General features: G+C 39.9%; 1 pseudogene; it reads right to left on the bottom strand.

Annotated features, from left to right (window-relative positions):
* Window positions 1-7461: 7461 nt before the first annotated feature.
* LOC149192177 (uncharacterized) overlaps window positions 7462-17388 on the bottom strand; it is a 41876-nt pseudogene continuing 31949 nt past the window's right edge.

Raw genomic sequence — 17388 nt, 5'->3', positions numbered from 1 at the left:
AGTTATAAGGAAATGAAGGGAGTACACCCCTCAGTGTATACTCACCACATATACATCAAATAAGGTTGCAAGACAGTCAAGAAACCACAAAGGAGGAGGAATCCATCTCTTAAAGACATAGTCAAAGAAGAACTACAAAAACTGCTAGATGGAGGATTCATTTACCCTATCTCAGATAGTTAGTGGGTCTCTCCTTTAGTGTTAGTTCCTAAGAAAAATGGTAAGTGGAGGATTTGTGTTGATTATAGGGAGTTGAAAAAAGCCATAAAGAAGGATCATTTTCCCCTACCCTTCATTGACTAAGTGCTAGATGGCCTGGCAGGGAAGAATTTTTTTTCCTTCCTAGATGGATTTAGTGGGTATAGCCAAATCCAAATATGCCCAAAAGATCAGGATAAGACCACATTCACCTATCTCTGGGGTACTTTTTCCTATAGGGTCCTTCCTTTTGGCCTATGCAATGCTCCTGCCACATTCCAGAGAGCAATCTTGAGTATTTTTGTTGAATTAGTACATGATGTTGTGGAAATCTATATGGACGACTTTACACCTTATGGTTGTGATTTTCAAGAAGCCATGACTAACCTAGGCAAAGTATTACACAAATGCATTGAAATGAACCTGTCTCTCAATCTAAAAAAATTTGAATTCTTAATGACTAAAGGGACTGTGCTAGGTCATTAAATATCTCAGCAAGGACTACAGGTGGACCCAAACAAAATAACAATAATCCAAAGGGTCCCACCTCCACAAAAGCAGAGAGATGTCACAAGTTTCTTAGGGTTAGCTGGATACTACTGAAGTTTCATAAAAGACTTCAACAAGTTGGCATCTCCTTTGTTTGGGTTGTTGGCCAAAGATTCTGAGTTTATATGGTCAAAAAGATATCAAGAGGCCTAAGACATTCTAAAGGGTAAGTTAACCACTACACCAATTCTTAGAGGCCCAAACTAGGCCCTCCCTTTTCATATTCATGTTGATGCCTCGCACAAAGCCATAGGAGCAACCTTAGGTCAGGAAGAGGAGAAATTTCCCTATGCCATCTATTTTATCAGTAAGAACCTATGAAAGGCCGAGTTAAACTATATTGTGAAGGAAAAGGAACTCCTGGTTGTTGTGCATTCATTAAACAAATTTAGGCATTACATTACAGGCTATCAAACATTTGTGCATACTGATCATGTTGCAATCAAATATTTAATGAACAAACTAGATGTGAATGCTAGAATTATAAGATGGTTGCTTTTATTACAGCTGTTTGATCTAACTAGTTTTGATAAGCTTGGTAAAGAAAATTTTGTTGCAAGCTTTCTATCTAGGATGAATCTTCTTGCAGGTGAAGAAGGAATGGTGGATGACCAATTACCAGATGAGGATTTGTTTGTTGTTTCAATTCTCTCCCCATGGTTTGTTGATATAGCAAACTATTTGGTATTAGCACAGTTCCCAGCAAACTTGCCCTCCAAAGAAAAGAGCAAGATAGTTAGGAAAAGTGCCCCCTTCACCTGGATTTAGGGAAATATGTTCAAACTTGGCCCAAATCAAATCTTGAGAAGGTGTGTAAGGGAAGAGGAATTTTTTGACATCCTTCTGACCTATCATGATGGGCCTTGTGGAGGTCTTTTTGCAGCAAAGAGGACAACATTCAAAGTTTTGAAAACAGGATATTATTAGCTTACTCTTCATCAGGATGTGAAAAAGTACATTAGTCAGTGTGATCGGTGCCAAAGGATGGGAAAGCCTACTCCAAGAGATGAATTGAGCCTACAACCTCAAGTGACTTTCGAGCCATTTGACAAGTGAGGCATAGACTTCATTGGGCCTATCAACCCTCCTTCAAAGAAAAAGCAGTACATTATTGTGTGCACTGATTATTTGACTAAGTCAGCTAAAACCAAGGCAATTAAGGTAGCAACAGAAGAGAAGGTGGTTGAGTTCCTAAGGGAGAATGTATTCTACAAATTTGGGTACCCTAGAGAGCTAGTCACAGACCAAGGTAGCAAGTTTACCTCTAGCATGATTGAAGAACTGCTCAGCCATCACAAAATCAAGCATAGGACCTCCACGCCTTATCATCCACAAGCTAATGGGCTAGTGGAGGTGACCAATAAGGCACTGGAGAACATCTTATCCAAGGTAGTGAGTAGCAGCAGGAAGCTTTAGGCAAAGAGACTAGTTGAGGCCACCTCGGCCTATAATACAACATGGAAGACCATAAATGGATTTACAGCTGGTCTATGGGAAAAAGGCTTTGTTGTCCATTTAGTTTGAATATAACACATTGAGGATGGTAGACCAACTAGATTTTGATCTCATTCATGCACAAAAGGAAATATTGTTCCATTTGAATGGCTTGAATGAATTTAGAATGCAGGCCCTCCTACATACAAGGATAGTTCAGCTTTAGAGGAATATTTGGCATGACAAACATATCAAGGAGAAGAAATTTCAAGAGGGAGACTGGGAATTGTTATATGATTCTAGGTATAAAGACTTCATGGGCAAGCTAAGGACAAGATGGCTCGGACCTTATGTGGTGGAAAGATGCCATGATAATGGTTCAGTGCAATTCAGAAATATAGATGACGAAGCCATTCCATTGCTTGTTAATGGACACTGATTGAAAATGTACAAGACGCCTTTATCAAAACAAGAGTTCATTGACAATATCAATAAGACAGTGATGATGGTAGAGCAAGTTCCAGCTCCTCCCTCATCAGGGCACTGAAAAAGAGAAAAAAGAATAAGGATTCAAGTGAAAACCTCCATGCGGCGCCTGAGTCCCATATTTAGGTTGAAAACCTTGTTAGGTGGCCCAAGGATGAGAAAAAATGAAAAAGAGTAAGAACATCCCTGGGTGAAAACATTCCTTGAGGCACCTAGGGCAGATATCTAGGGTGAAAACATCTCTGAGGCAGCCTAGGTGTTTTAAAATATATATATAATAATAAAATAAGAAATAAAAAAGGAATAATTGTTATTTGCAAGTGGGTGATAAAGATAATCAAGGAGCAAAGAGAAGATCTAAAGGGAACCCTGCCTCACATATATTAATCTCCTCCACTCCTTACCATGCATCCCTCCATCAATTCCATTGTTTTTCACTTCATTTCTTTAATTTAGGTGAAGATTTTGTTTTCTACAGGATCCCCTATATGGTAGATTGGTTAGGTCCCCAAAATTCATTCTAGACATGATCTAACCCCTCACCTCATCCATTACCATCATCCTTGCATCCACACACACTCCTACTCCCTCTATCTATTCATTACAATATCCTCACTGCACCAGCCAGCAACATGGTCAAGAAATTCTAAGGGAGACACTAAACATTGCCATGTGGCAATCCAGGAGCTACACAATAGCAGCAACATCAGATCTCCAGTCACATACACCTCAAAAATCCAAGAAACCGTCAGCAGACAATAGAGAAGGAAGAAGAATGACCATGAATCAAATAGACAACACAACACCTCTGATATTTGACAACTGCAGCATGGCATCAAGACCACAGGTAAGTATCCCACTCACTCACTCATATGAATCATTTGATCAAGAGTTGTAAAGGTTAATATGTAGTTGGTTTGTAAGTGAAAAGGTGGCCAATTAACTTGGCCACCTTCGTTTAGTCATCACATACAAAGCAGGGTATCCTCTCACACATGGATGAAGTCAACTAAAAGAACAGAGGAGGAGTAAGACAAGAAGTGGTTAACTATGGATTTAACAACTGTGGGAGCTGATTACAAGGAGTGGGAATGATGAGGTGGTATAAAGGGAAACAAAACATTGTTTGCATGCATTCATGCATTCCACCTCCCTAAAACTCCCTCACTCAAGTAGCTCTCATAACTCTGGCCACCCATAAGAAGCAAGGATCCATTTTTCTACAAGAGAATTTCTATAGGAGCATGCACAAGAATTCCTACAGAAACAGTCTTCAGAGACTTACCAGGAGAGGATGACATCGAAACCCTCATCTATGATGTTAGTCCTTCTGTCAAAGAGGAAGAAGACATTGAAACAGAAGGGGAAGAACACAAGGAGGAGTCATGTAGGGTGTCTCCAGAGGCCCTTGAGAGGACAACTGTAGGAAAAGGAAACCCAACTAGCATGTATGGCCAGCCTCTCCTTGGATGCCATCCAGTGTAGGATGCTAGCTAAATCCTATGCTCTTTACCTTAGATAACAATGGCTACAATTTCAGATTAAAACACTAGCACAAAGGGGCACCATTCCATTTCAAGACTGTAGGCAGTTTATCGATCTTTAGGATCAAAGTGCACTAGAGGATAAGGCCAAAATGGTGGAGTTTTACTTGCACAACATGGCCCTCTCACAGACATGAATATTTGGGATCCTAATGCAGAGCTAGGAGATCTACAATTAATGGCTTTGGCATCATTGATGAACCATGAGAATTCAAGGGCTACAAAGATGAAAATAATATTGGCCAAAGAGAAAAATGAACAATCAAATCCCATGACCCTAATCAACACCCATAATATAATTGCAAATGATCCACAGCTGGCACCTAGATATCTTGCTGCCCAAGAGCAAGAAATTTCACATTTTGAGGATATGTTTAGGTTGCTAAGAGATGATAATATACATTCCTGCTAAAGGAGAAAACACTGCCATCCAGCTTGAAGATCAGAGACTATCACTCCCCTCAAAGTTGGAGAGAGGAACTCAACAGGACACCTATCTATAGGAAATCAATGCAAAGGTTGAAGGTCAATTGGATAGGCTTAAAACTCAGTCCACCACTACTCCTAGGGATGCTAAAAGGGAGAAAAGAAGAAGAGGAAAAGAGGAAGTGGGAAGAAGTAGAAAGGAAATCATGCTTCTATAAACAAGAAGAAGAGACCACAATAGAAGCATGGGATGTCAGAGAGGCTACAAGAGCCATGAAAGACATGGACATTGACTAAGTCGCTCAGAGGATGAGTAACACTTTCAATAGGGGGGTGATGATGAGCCTCATCATTAGGTAATTATATGGGACTTAATTGGACTTAATTCATCTCCTAGCTTAGTCAAACCAACTATTCTCACAACTTATTACATACTCGGGATTATATTTTGTTTATGAGATGAGATAGAGTTGGATAGTTTAATTTTTGGTCCAATGCACATGTAATGCGGGAATAAACGATAAAAGCAAGGAAAAATGTAGGAATAAAGGATAAAATCAAGGAACTGTGGCAAACACCTTGCTAAAAACTCGAATGGGACAAAGGGAGAGGAATTATAGGAGGTAAATCCTCCTCATTTACTACCCCTCCATTCAAATATTCCTCCATCGCCACAGAGTGAAAACAACCATCACTTTGAGGACTAGAAGATAGTCGAACAAGTTAAAGTGACATAAACAAGTTTATCTTGAATGGGGAGCCAAGCCTCCCTAAGTTGGAAGGAATTCATTGGAGACTTTAGATGTATAAGTAGAGAGGCATAGGACCTCAGTAGGATTTAGATTCTTATTGTAAAACTCTACTTTATTTCTAAGTTGCAAGACTTGTGATAGTTTGTTATGTAATCCATGGTTTTTATAATAAAGATGATTTCTATTTTGAGCCATCATTGAGTTAACTCAGAGGGCTAAAGATATTGGGTTAGTTCCCAACCCGAGCAACCAAAGCTCTTCTTTATTGTACAGGTATGCTAGCATAGATTTCTGGTTCTGTTCATTTTCTTAAGTACCTTTTTGGTTCTGTTCATTTGCTTAAGTGGATGCATTTCCATTATAGCAGTATAGCGTAGATGATTCATGGTTTTTTCTATTCATTTTCTTAAGTAGCTGCATTTCCATTACAGCAATATAGCATAGATGATACATGGTTTTCTATTTATTTTCTTATAGTAGTGTTCCTTCTTTTAGTTCACAGGTAAGCTAGGAGAAAAATATCACCATAAGGTTGTTTGCAGGTGTCTCGTCCTCATCTCCTCCCTCTGGGACCATAACTTGAGGAAGAGACCCTTCAACAACCCCTAAAACACAGGTTTCTGGTTCTCGTATGAGCTATGGAGTTTGTTGTTTGATGCAGTTACTTTTCCACCCTCACTGGTTTTTCTATTGTTATCATTGAAACCTCCTTTAGAATGTTCTTCATACATAATCCCCTTACCATACGATCCACAAAAAACTTGCCCAATCACCATCTGATTCATTAGTTTATCCAACTGCCACCTTGCATGAAGTCTTCCACCTACTTTATGCACTTTAAATCCCCACCACTGATCTGCCTATCCTGATCTCACGGCTATCACATCACCTCAACACTTTATGTGCTTAAAATACCCATCATCGATCTGCCTCGCCTAATCTGATAGCTATCGCGTCACCTGATCACCAACTAGCTTGGCCGATCTCCACCGTTGATCAGCCCTGCCTGATCCAACGACTATCGCACAATCTCGTACAGATTCTTGCACGACCATTATCTGCCCAAGAGCAAATGATAAAAGTGGTTTTCTTGTGCTACATGTTGCGCAGTTAGGCTAATCGCGTGAAATTTCAAAATACAGCTTACAGCATTGAGGGCGCACAAAAAACTGCTTAACTCCTTCAAAACCTGGCCCATCATTTCCACACATTTTCTTCCCACGATACAATCTCTGTTGTCCATACTTTGTTTAATCTTATCCGTCCATCTCTTGACTTAATATCTGTGATAAGATCTCTACCATTCATCTCCTATTAACCTTGTTCGTCCATCGATTCACTTAATTCCTCGCGATAAGATCTCCACCATTCATCTGCTTCATTACCCTTTTCGTTCACATATTCGCTAAATCGACCGCGATAAGATCTCCACCATTCATCCTATTCGTTAACCCTATTCATCCATCTATTCGCTTAAGGTCCACCATCCATATTCTGGTCATTGATCGATCCAACAGTCCCTATACACTACTACGTCCTTACATCCTTCTTTCACCAATTTCAATCTCCAACTACTCTTCCACTTGAAAATAGATTTAGTTTAGTTCCTTTGCTTACACCTTGGAATAGTTTAATGCTTTTTACCTCTGAAACTTAGATAGCAGCATTAGGTTAGTGTTGATTTAGAAATTCTTATTAGCATAGCTGTTTAATTTGTTAATTAGGTTATGGTGTGAGTTAGCATTGCATGTTGTTTTCTTCATTACTGGAGTAGAGTAGCTCTCTCTTAGAATAGATTTATTCTTCTTCCATCAAAGAATCAAGCTTCTTCTAACCCTATAGAAGTCCGAGTTGGAACCCCTGGGGTCTCTTTCCAGATGAACAATGACAACAGGTAGGACCTTCACTTCTACTTGTGTATATAACATTATCACCTCCAGGTTTGTACGAACCCCAAGTTGATAAGTAAAGCTAGTAGCCTTGGGAGTTGTAGCATTCTTGTTGCAATACCTAGGCTCATCATAATTGCCAATCAATTTCATGCAATACCTCATAAGCCAAAAATAATTTTACTACCAAATAGATTGCTTATATCTATATTTATGCACATCTCAACCTTCTTTAGGTTCTTTTCTCTTTGAATATATAGCTGAAATTGATCCATGGAAAAATTCTTTCATCTGCTTCAATGAAATAGGACAATTCACTAAAGGTTCTGTTGGGATGGGGTCCCCTGGGTCAGTTTTGGGGTTAAGATAACCCAAGTTTTGATACATTTTTGCAATTAATGTAAAGTCTCCACGATTTGTGGATGCGGAGCGCATAGATGAGTAGGAGTCAAAGGGGTTTGGCCCCTTGTTTTATGTAAAGTTTGAGTCGGTTTTGATATTCACCCATGGTCCATAGACCATGGCATTGTATGATAAAGGCTATAAATAGGTGTGTCTTAGAGAGTCTATGGCATGGTTTTTGATAATGAAGAGTAGAATGGGTGAAAAGTGATAACGAAGAGAAGTGGGTAAGGTAGAAGGAAGGCACTGCAGTTGAGTGCACAGAGGCCTAGGTAGAGTCCGCAGCTGAGTGAGCACCCCCCTACAACTGTGTGCGCAGGGTAGTTTTGCGTTTGTAACCTCGAATCAAAGATCAATAAGGACAATTACCGAATAATTCTTGGGCCTTTCTATTTATTTGCATTTATGATATTTGCTGTCAATGAATGATGTGTTTTATCAAATATTGATTGAATGCTGCGCGGTTCTCATGAAAACATGTTTATGATGTATGCAATTCATGTTTAAGTACTTTCACATAGACTCTGATGAATTCTAGGATGTTTATTAATAACTTAATTGAACCTACGTGAACCCTAATTTAGGACTTCTTTCTGATGCGCATAAGTAGATATATTAACTGTTAAAGGTCTACAAATACTAATCGTAGACCTTCGCGAAGGCCTAAAAACTGTTTTAATAGAGTTGCAGTAGCTTGCCCTAAGAGTTTATCGATTTGTGTGAAGGCATATTTGAAGAGCTAAAAGACATCACACTAGTCTCTGGTTGTAGAAACATAGTTCTTGCATCCCCCCCATACTGCTTCGAGTGAGATTGCAGCCTGCGTTACGCAGGTTGTTGTTGAAAGGGCAAATAGTGTAGGGATTTATTGGTTGGTGCAAATAACTCTAAACCTGTGTCAAGACCCCCTAAGTCAACAAATGGTTTCATTTCTGGGACCAGGATCTTCTTGAAAGAGATGTGTGATGTTGCGTCATTGGAATATGACCAAGAAAGAAATTGAAAAGTGGTTTGATCAGAAGATTCACGAGTTCGTGGCATAAGAAAATAAGAATCCCTACCTGTCAAAGGAATAGTGGTTGAACAGGTATCTATATAAAGAGATACACGAGACCTTCTTTTTCACCTTCCCCATTGAACTATATGAATGGTTGGTTAAATTTATAGATAGCCAAGGAAGGTGGAAGCTCGAGAATCTGATAGTGTGGACTCCAGAATTAGTGCAATGGTTATAAGCCTCTAAAGACATGCTCACACAGGATGTTGATCACTAGCTCGATTAAATTATAGGAGGATTTGTTACAAAATTTGCAGTTGATACCTCAGTCAGCTATAGTGAAGTAGAGCAGATATTTTTCAAAGGGCCATGAGGTAAGTATTTAAGATCTTTGAATACTTGGATTAAAATGTTGTTATGTGAAAAACAGGTGATTCCATTATCTTGATGTTTGGAGCTATGTGAAATGGATGACTCTTTAGAAACCACGAAGGATCAGGACCAAGTATAGTCCATTGATTGGACCTCCTTTAAGTGATGACAAAGGGGTGGAACAGACTTCGCCGTGAAGTGCTATTCAGCTAATCACTCAGGGGATTCCTCAAGTAAATCAACCTTCCACTCTGCCACCACCTCCAGCTCCACTGCATACACCTTCGTCCACACCTCCACCTCCACCACCACCATTAAACATGGCGAACACGATGAAGCTGCCAATTTTCGAAGGCATAGGAAGTGAAGATACAAAGTAGTTTTGGTTTGTTGCAAATGCTGATAGCACAATAGATTACTAATGACAATATAAAGAAGGCACAGTTCATTACCACTCTATAAGACTGCGTGCTAACTTTGTATATTAAGTATTGTTCTCATAATCCTCTTGCATCACTAACATAGACTAGGGAAATGTTAAAAAAGGAGTTTAGTAAGGCTAAGTTTGACTCACAATCAATAATTGGATTCGAAGAAATCATGATGAGGATCAATGAGATGTCATGGGAATTAGATCAAAGGTTGAAGTGTAAAATTCAAGAAGATAAAATGCAGCTCTCAGATAGTCAGTGTCGCGAATGGTTTATAGCTTCACTTCTTCCCCACCTAAGAATTTCCCTATTACAACAGAAGATAGGAACGTAGGCAGAAGCCTTGGAAATCGAGATGAGGTTACATGCAACAACTATTCAGGATGCCACCTTGGGGATAGAGAAAATTCACTCTAAGATACAAAGCTTACACCTAGAATTACAGAGTTTGAAGAAAGACGGGGAGACTAAACCAGAAGTGAGCATGGAAGTCTGGTGTTTGAAGTGCAAGAGCTAGGGGAATGACAAAGACCACTTTCCATTGTATGCGAATTATATTATAGGAGTAGGGTCAATTCCTTCGAAACTAGAATCCCTAGTAGGATCGAGCATGGAGGTTGTGCTATGGTGTGTTATTTTTCGGGTTGTTGGAAAACATACGATGAATAATTGCCATCTACTTCAAAAGTTTGTCCAGAATCCTCAGCAGTTGTTCTGTAACTTCTGCAATTCGGTGGGCTGCAATGAGTGGCACTATTGCAGCTATGAGTTGATGATGGAAAAAACACCTACATACTAGATGCAAGTAGAAACTCAGCCTCTAAATTAGGGCGCCAAAGGGGTGTGTGGAGGTTATCATGGAAGAGGACGAGGTGGTGGAGGAGGAGGACCTGGTAGAGGTCGAGGTTAGATTATCTGTTACAATTGTGGATAGCCAAGGAACTATGCGTGAGAATGTCAGAATCAGAAACGCTCGTCATGTCAATACTGCAGCCATTTTTACCATACTATAGAAGAGTTCCCAGTGTTGATAGCTAAAATGCAAGAGAATAAAGTGCAACCTGGGCAGCCTATGCAGAATTTACAGATTATTAGAGCTAAGCCCCGTGAGGAGGATCAAAGTGTGAATACAGTGCTGAGAAGTGTAATAACAGTTGGTGATGATAAAGGAAAAAACCTAAAAAGGATGGGTGGGTCCGCAAGTCCCTAGAGAAGGAAGTTGGTTTTGATCTAGAGTGCACTAAGGAAACTTTTATGGAAGCCAAGAAGAGCTTTGTTGAGGCCTCGACCTCAGGAAGCCAGAACAAGGTGCAAGAATCCAGCACACCTCTAAAGGTTTATCGCTCTATACTTACTACATTTTTAGAGACCTTCATAAAACTGTTGCATGACAAAAAAGCTATGGAATGCTTGTAGGAATTAATAAATAAATGCATCAGCAAAGAGAAGCTCCCTGATGGACACTGGGTGGTTAGAAAGATTGGCAAACATAAGGCAAGAACAGGGCACGAGATGAGCCTCACTACACAAATAGGTGATTATGAGATGGACCAGGTCATCGTGGATCTAGGATCTGATGCGAAAATTTTTCTGAAACAAACATGGGAAAATATGGGGAGACCTACATTGTAGTGGTCTTTGATTCAGCTCCAAATGACAAACCAGCAGAAAATCATCCCCGTGGGACAATTATATGGAGTAACAATTGATATAGAAGGTGTGAGCGAGATCGCTGACTTTGAGGTTATATAAATCATCGATGACATCAATCCATACCCTGCGGTCATGGGAATTGACTAGGCCATTGTTATGTATGGGGTCATTAATTTGAAGAAGAGGACAATGCCATTTGAAAGAAAATTGCTTTAGGTTGTAGTACTATTGGACCCTGCAGATGGAGCGAGATATACTAAACTAGTCCACGATTATGAATAAAGTGAGGATGAACTGGATCAAATATACAAAATAATAGTGCGAGATCAGGACTCAACCAATCTGTCAGTGGATGGACATATTGCATAGGACCGGGAGAGTTCCTGCACCTCAGATTTAGATGAAGAGTTGGAGCATTAGCATAATCGCTTGCATGAAGTATCCACACTACGATGCAATATGATGACAAATCCATTGCACTGTGTTTCCTAGGAGGTAAGGAAATTACCCAATTATGATGGTTTAACTGATGTTGATCATTTTTTGGATGAATTTGTGCGTGAAGTCCCTAAGTATCACCGCTTCCAAGCATTAAATTTGACACTACGCGCTACACTTACACGATGGTGGGGTATGCATAAAGATAGTTTTCCTGGATGGCAAGATTACAGAAGAATGATGAGGTTACAATTTGGGAGTCGTAACACTAGATTGACTGAGAAATATAATGGAATGGATGATCCGCGCAATCACCTAGTGAAATGGACTAAAGCATGGGGAATAGAACCGCAGCTAGTGTGGGTACACATATTTTTCCATACTTTGGATACAAATCCCATGAACTGGTATCTGGAAATGGAGCTCCACCATGGTACTGTGGAATGGGAGGTGTTGAAGGAAGGGTTCTTATTGACCTTCAGCTTTGAAGATGATTTTTCAAGGATTGATGAAGCTCTACAAGAAATTAAGGTGATTATCTTTAGAACGCCACAAGAGCCTATGGAATGGACCTAACCAGATTGGAGCACCTAGCTATGCCATGCGCTGGAATGCTATAATGTGACCATTGAAGAGAAAAATGAAGATCTGAGAAACATTAATATTCGAGAGTCAGAAGGGCATCGCAAAGTTGTAGGCCCACAAATAGACAACCTGGACATCATCGTGTCATTGAAGATGAAGCGAGTAAACATTGACACTTAAGCAGAACCGAATTTCGTAATGATTGGAGACTATTGGGATGACGCTATGATGGATAAAGTTAATGAGTTACTCTGTGAATACCAAGATCTCTTTCCTACCAAATTTTTGGATCTGAAGGGCGTAGTTGGTGATTTTGGCGTTATGAAGATCACTATGAAGTGGAACACGAAGCCTATTAAACAGAGGTCGTATTGCCTTAATTATAAATATAAGGAAAAGTTTCACCTAGAGCTCGATAAGATGTTGGAGGCTGGCATGATAGAACCAGTTGAAGAATCTGATTGGTGAGCCCAATGGTGGTTCAGGAGAAGAAACAGAAAGGAGAAATAAGGATTTGCGTTGATATGTGGAAGCTTAATGATGCATGTGTTCATGACCCATTTCTGACGCCGTTTACAAATGAAGTATTAGACAATGTTAGAGGGCAGGAAGCCTACTCCTTTACTGATGGGTTTTTTGGGTATCATCAGATTAATATCGCACCTGAGGAGAGGAGTAAAATGACCTTCGTGATGGAATGGGGATGGTTTCAATACATTGTGATGCATTTTGGACTTAAGAATGCGCCTGTGATATTTTCCCATGTAGTCATAGCAGCGTTCAAGGAGTTCATTCATAAGTTCCTGGGAGTATATTTTTATGACTGGATGGTGTTTGGATTAGTGAAGCGCCATGTAGCAAGTCTGCACCTGATGTTGCATACGTGTTGCAGATACCATATCGCACTGAATTTGAAGAAATGCATATTCTGTGTTCCCCGTGGGATCTTGTTGGGTCACATGGGGTGCAAGCAAGGATTAATGGTGGACCCTACAAAGATCATGGTAATTGTGAATTTGGAGGCCTCAAGGAACGTTAAGCAGTTGTGCATAATGCTAGGACATACAGGATATTATAGCAAAATTATCAAAGCTTATGCTCAAATCACTGTGCCCATGGATAAACTACTGAAGAAGGATGCAACATTCTATTGGGATGAAGAATGTCCGCACAACTTAGATGTATTGAAAGAAAATATGGTCACTGCACCGATTTTGGTATTCCATGATTGGAAAAAGGAGTTTCATGTACATTTGGATGCCTATTGCATTGCATTGGGTGCAGTGCTAACACAGGCCGGTGAAGGAGAAATGGACCATCCTATAGCCTTCGCAAGTAGGAAATTAATGAAGGTTGAGAAAAATTATTCAACGACTGAGCGTGAAGGATTGTCCATGGTGTACGCATTGTAAAAATTTAGGAACTATCTATTGGGGGCATTTCAAAATGTACACAGATCATTCTTCCTTGAAGTACCTAGTCAATAAGCCTCTCTTGGGGGGAAAGATCTGTAGATGGTTGCTCTTATTTCAATAGTATGACTTTGAAGTCATTGTGAAGCTAGGGAGGTTGAGTGTAGGACTTGACCATCTGTCATAGTTCGAAACAAGAGAGGAGCCTAATAATCTAGAGGAATGGTTACCAAATGTGCAAATTTTTGCAGTGCATGTAGAAAATAATCATTTTGCCAATATTATTCACTTTTTTACCACAAATATGGAACCAAAAGGATATACAAGTCAGAAAAAGAGGGAATTAGTAGTGAGCATGATAGATTTTTAGGTTATTGTGGGACATCTGTATAAAATGGGTGCAGATGAAATTGCGAAGATATGTGTCAAATTTCGAGTGGGATAGCATTCTTGTTGAAGCTCATGGGGGAGATGTGGGAGGTCATTATGTAGGCAAGGAGACTGCACAAAAGATTTTGCATGCAGGTTTATGGTGGCCAACATTGCACAGGGATTCCAAGGTGTATTGTAGGGCATGCGATGCATGTCAAAGAACTCGAAGACCATCACGAAGGGATGAATTGTCATTACATCCTCAAGTCCCTTTGAATCCATTTGCGAAATGGGCAATTGATTTCATCGAGCCAATTAAACCCCCAGGAAGGAAAGAAGGTGCGCGCTATGTTATCATCGCGATGGAATATCTAACCAAATGGGTGGAATCACAGCTGGTTAAGGATTGTACAAGGGCTATGGCAGCAAAGTTCTTGTTTGAGTATGTATTAACCAGATTTGGCTACCCAAAAGTATTTATGAGTGATAGGGGTACACACTTTCTGAATGAGACAATCAACGCACTCACTAAATAATTCCAGGTTGACCATCAGAAGAGTACATCATCTCACCATCAGGCCAATGGTACCGTTGAAGCCTTCAATAAGATTTTGGAGAACAGACTGATGAAGATCTGCAACGCGTAGCGGAATGACTGGGATGTGCACGTACCTGTAGTACTATGGTATTACAGGACTACTTGTAAGAAGCTAATAGGGAAAATGCCATTCAGATTAGTATATGGGGTTGAAGTTGTAATGTCAATGGAGCACATTGTGCCTACCCTGTGCATAGCAGCCCTGATAGGGATGGAAGATTGCAAGGCTGTGGAGGAGCGGCCCACACAGCTGATGGAGCTCGAATAGGATCATTTTCTTGTAGGATTCCTTCGACATGTACAAAATGAACATGATAAAGCATTGCACGATCACCACATCAAGCTTCGCACATTTAAGGTAAACGATCTTGTCCTATTATATGATGGTAAGTTCACTAAATTTTCAGGTAAATTCCAGATGCATTGGTTAGGGCCATATATTGTCAAGGAAATTATGGATGGGGATGCAGTTTAGCTCATGAAGATGAATGGGGAACCCTTCATGGGAAGAGTGAATGGGAGTAGGTTGAAATTGTATACAAGGGATCTTACACAATGACTATATGGTAGGAGGATAGTCTTAATGCTCCAAGTAGTTGTAAGGGAGTGCGGGACTATAAAATATATAGCCCAGTTTGGAGGACAATGCAGTGAGTAGGCTGTGTGAAACGTGACCAAAAGGAAACCTATGAAGCTGCGCATAGGGATCTGCGCCATGGAGGAAGATATCGTGCAACACACCAGGAGAGTGATTACTGGAGTCACTCTTCATGACTTAAGATCCAGAAGACGGTTAAGGGGAGCAGCATGGCGGCATTTAAGGCAAAAATCTTTGAATATCTTCCACCAAAACAACATTTATTATTAGAAGTTGGGGGGAATGGTCATATTTGAATTCAAAAATCCCTATAAATTATGTGTGCCATTCCAACAGAGAACACTTTGCGCTCTCAGAATTGTTGTTGAATTTTGCTATCCATCATCTATGAGCCGAGCATTTTGGGAAGAATTCCTGTCACACACAAATATTTCTCCTGAAGGTCATGAGTTTTTTATGGAGAGAATAACTACCACCAACCCCGCCAAAGCCCTGGGTTCAGAAGCAACCATGTTTGACACTCCGGGACTAGAAGTATCAAGTGTAGAAGCTACGACTGTGGTACCCAGGACGCCAAGGTCACCTAGGCCGAAATAGACCATGGTAAAATATAAATAACCAAACATGATAGAGAAGCAACTTGCAGCAAAGGAAAAGAAGAAAAAGCTGATGTAGGTATGCACATCCCCAAGGAATCATACCACAACACAAACGTAGAAGAAAGATAAGCAGACAACGAAAGTAGTGGACCTGGAGGTAGAAGGAGCCCAAGGGGTAGACGTTATTGATACTAAGTGAGTGGAACCCATAACAAGGCTACCCAAGTACATCCCTATGTGAAAGGGAAAATCAAAGGTCACGAAGGACCTAGATGCTGATAAATTTACAATACCCACACCCCTGCTACCTAAACAAGTCCCTTTTGAAGGCCCTTGGCTCGCAAGGGTCCCATTGTTAAAAATGGAGCATTGGGACCTCACGGATCACGCTAAGTTCCCACACTTAGCGATAGACAAATATATGAGTAGGGTTTATTATAGAGAAACAGGTGTCACAATGCTAGAAACAGAGGAATGGGTCTGCAGTATCTAGCAATCAATGTTGCTCAATTTGCTATGGGTGCCACATTATCACCTCGCCCCGATTAACACAATTTGTGTGCACTAGATTCTCACATTGGTGCATGATGGATGTTTATGGCTAGGAGGGCATATACTCATTGCAGACATGCTTATTCATAGAATCACACACCTTCCTTATGAAGGCCTGAACCCGGGTAAGGAGTTTGGGGGAAAGACCAAGGAAAAAGACCTCGCCAAAATAATGAAGAGATATTACAGCCTCGTGAAGAAGTCATGAGGGCATTCAATCATGTCTATAATAGACCCGACAGTTCAATTGGCTACCCAAACTTTAGTAGGGAAGGTGATGAGAAAGTGTCGAACGGATGAAGTTCTAGTGCCGTTGGTTTTCCAATCAATCAGCTAAAAATGTAAAACAACACTATTCAGCACAAAATCAACTTAGAATAATATATGGTTCTAAGATAATTGGAATCATGCTAAGAAAGTCAATTTTAAGACAACTCTGAGTTTTAGAAGGAAAAATAAACAAGAAAAACAAACAAAGAAAGTTAGAACAACCTAAAAAACTTCACAGTGTATTTTAAAGGCATTACATGAGCAAGAATTACCAACATGTCGATACCTCAAAGAAGAAACATTAAAATTTATAAGGATATTAGTAATTGCAATCCTTGCCAGAAAACGTCTCAGAATTATCAAGGAAATGACTAGATTTATGAAAGGAAATATTTGAGAATTTATTAAGGAAATGATTAGTCAATTATGAGGATGGTAGTGAAGTTGATAGCTTGCAATAACATTGCTTGCAAAAAAAATTGTATGACATATAAATTGATAGTCGATTCCATGTAATACCTCATAAGTAAAAAATAATTTTACTGCCAAATAGACTGCTTATATCTAGATCTATGCACATCCCAACCTTCACCAGGTTATTTTCTCTTTCAAGATATAGCTAAAGTTGATGCATGGAAAAATTATTTCATCTACTTCAATGAAACAAGATAATTTACTGAAGGTTTTGTTGGGATTGGGTCCCCTGTGTTAGTTTTGGGGTTAAGATAACCCAAGTTTTGATACATTTTTGTAATTAATGTAAAGTCTCCACAACTTTTGGATGCGGAGCATGTAGATGAGTAGGAGTCAAAGGGGTTTATCCCTTTGTTT

This window comes from Pinus tabuliformis, chromosome 2_2, assembly GCF_031772625.1.
Source record: "Pinus tabuliformis cultivar Carrire ecotype Pingquan chromosome 2_2, CPIR1, whole genome shotgun sequence".
NCBI classification, from domain to species: domain Eukaryota; kingdom Viridiplantae; phylum Streptophyta; class Pinopsida; order Pinales; family Pinaceae; genus Pinus; species Pinus tabuliformis.
The sequence above is the reverse complement of the archived record's forward strand: the minus strand, read 5'-3'. Positions and strand labels throughout refer to the sequence as shown.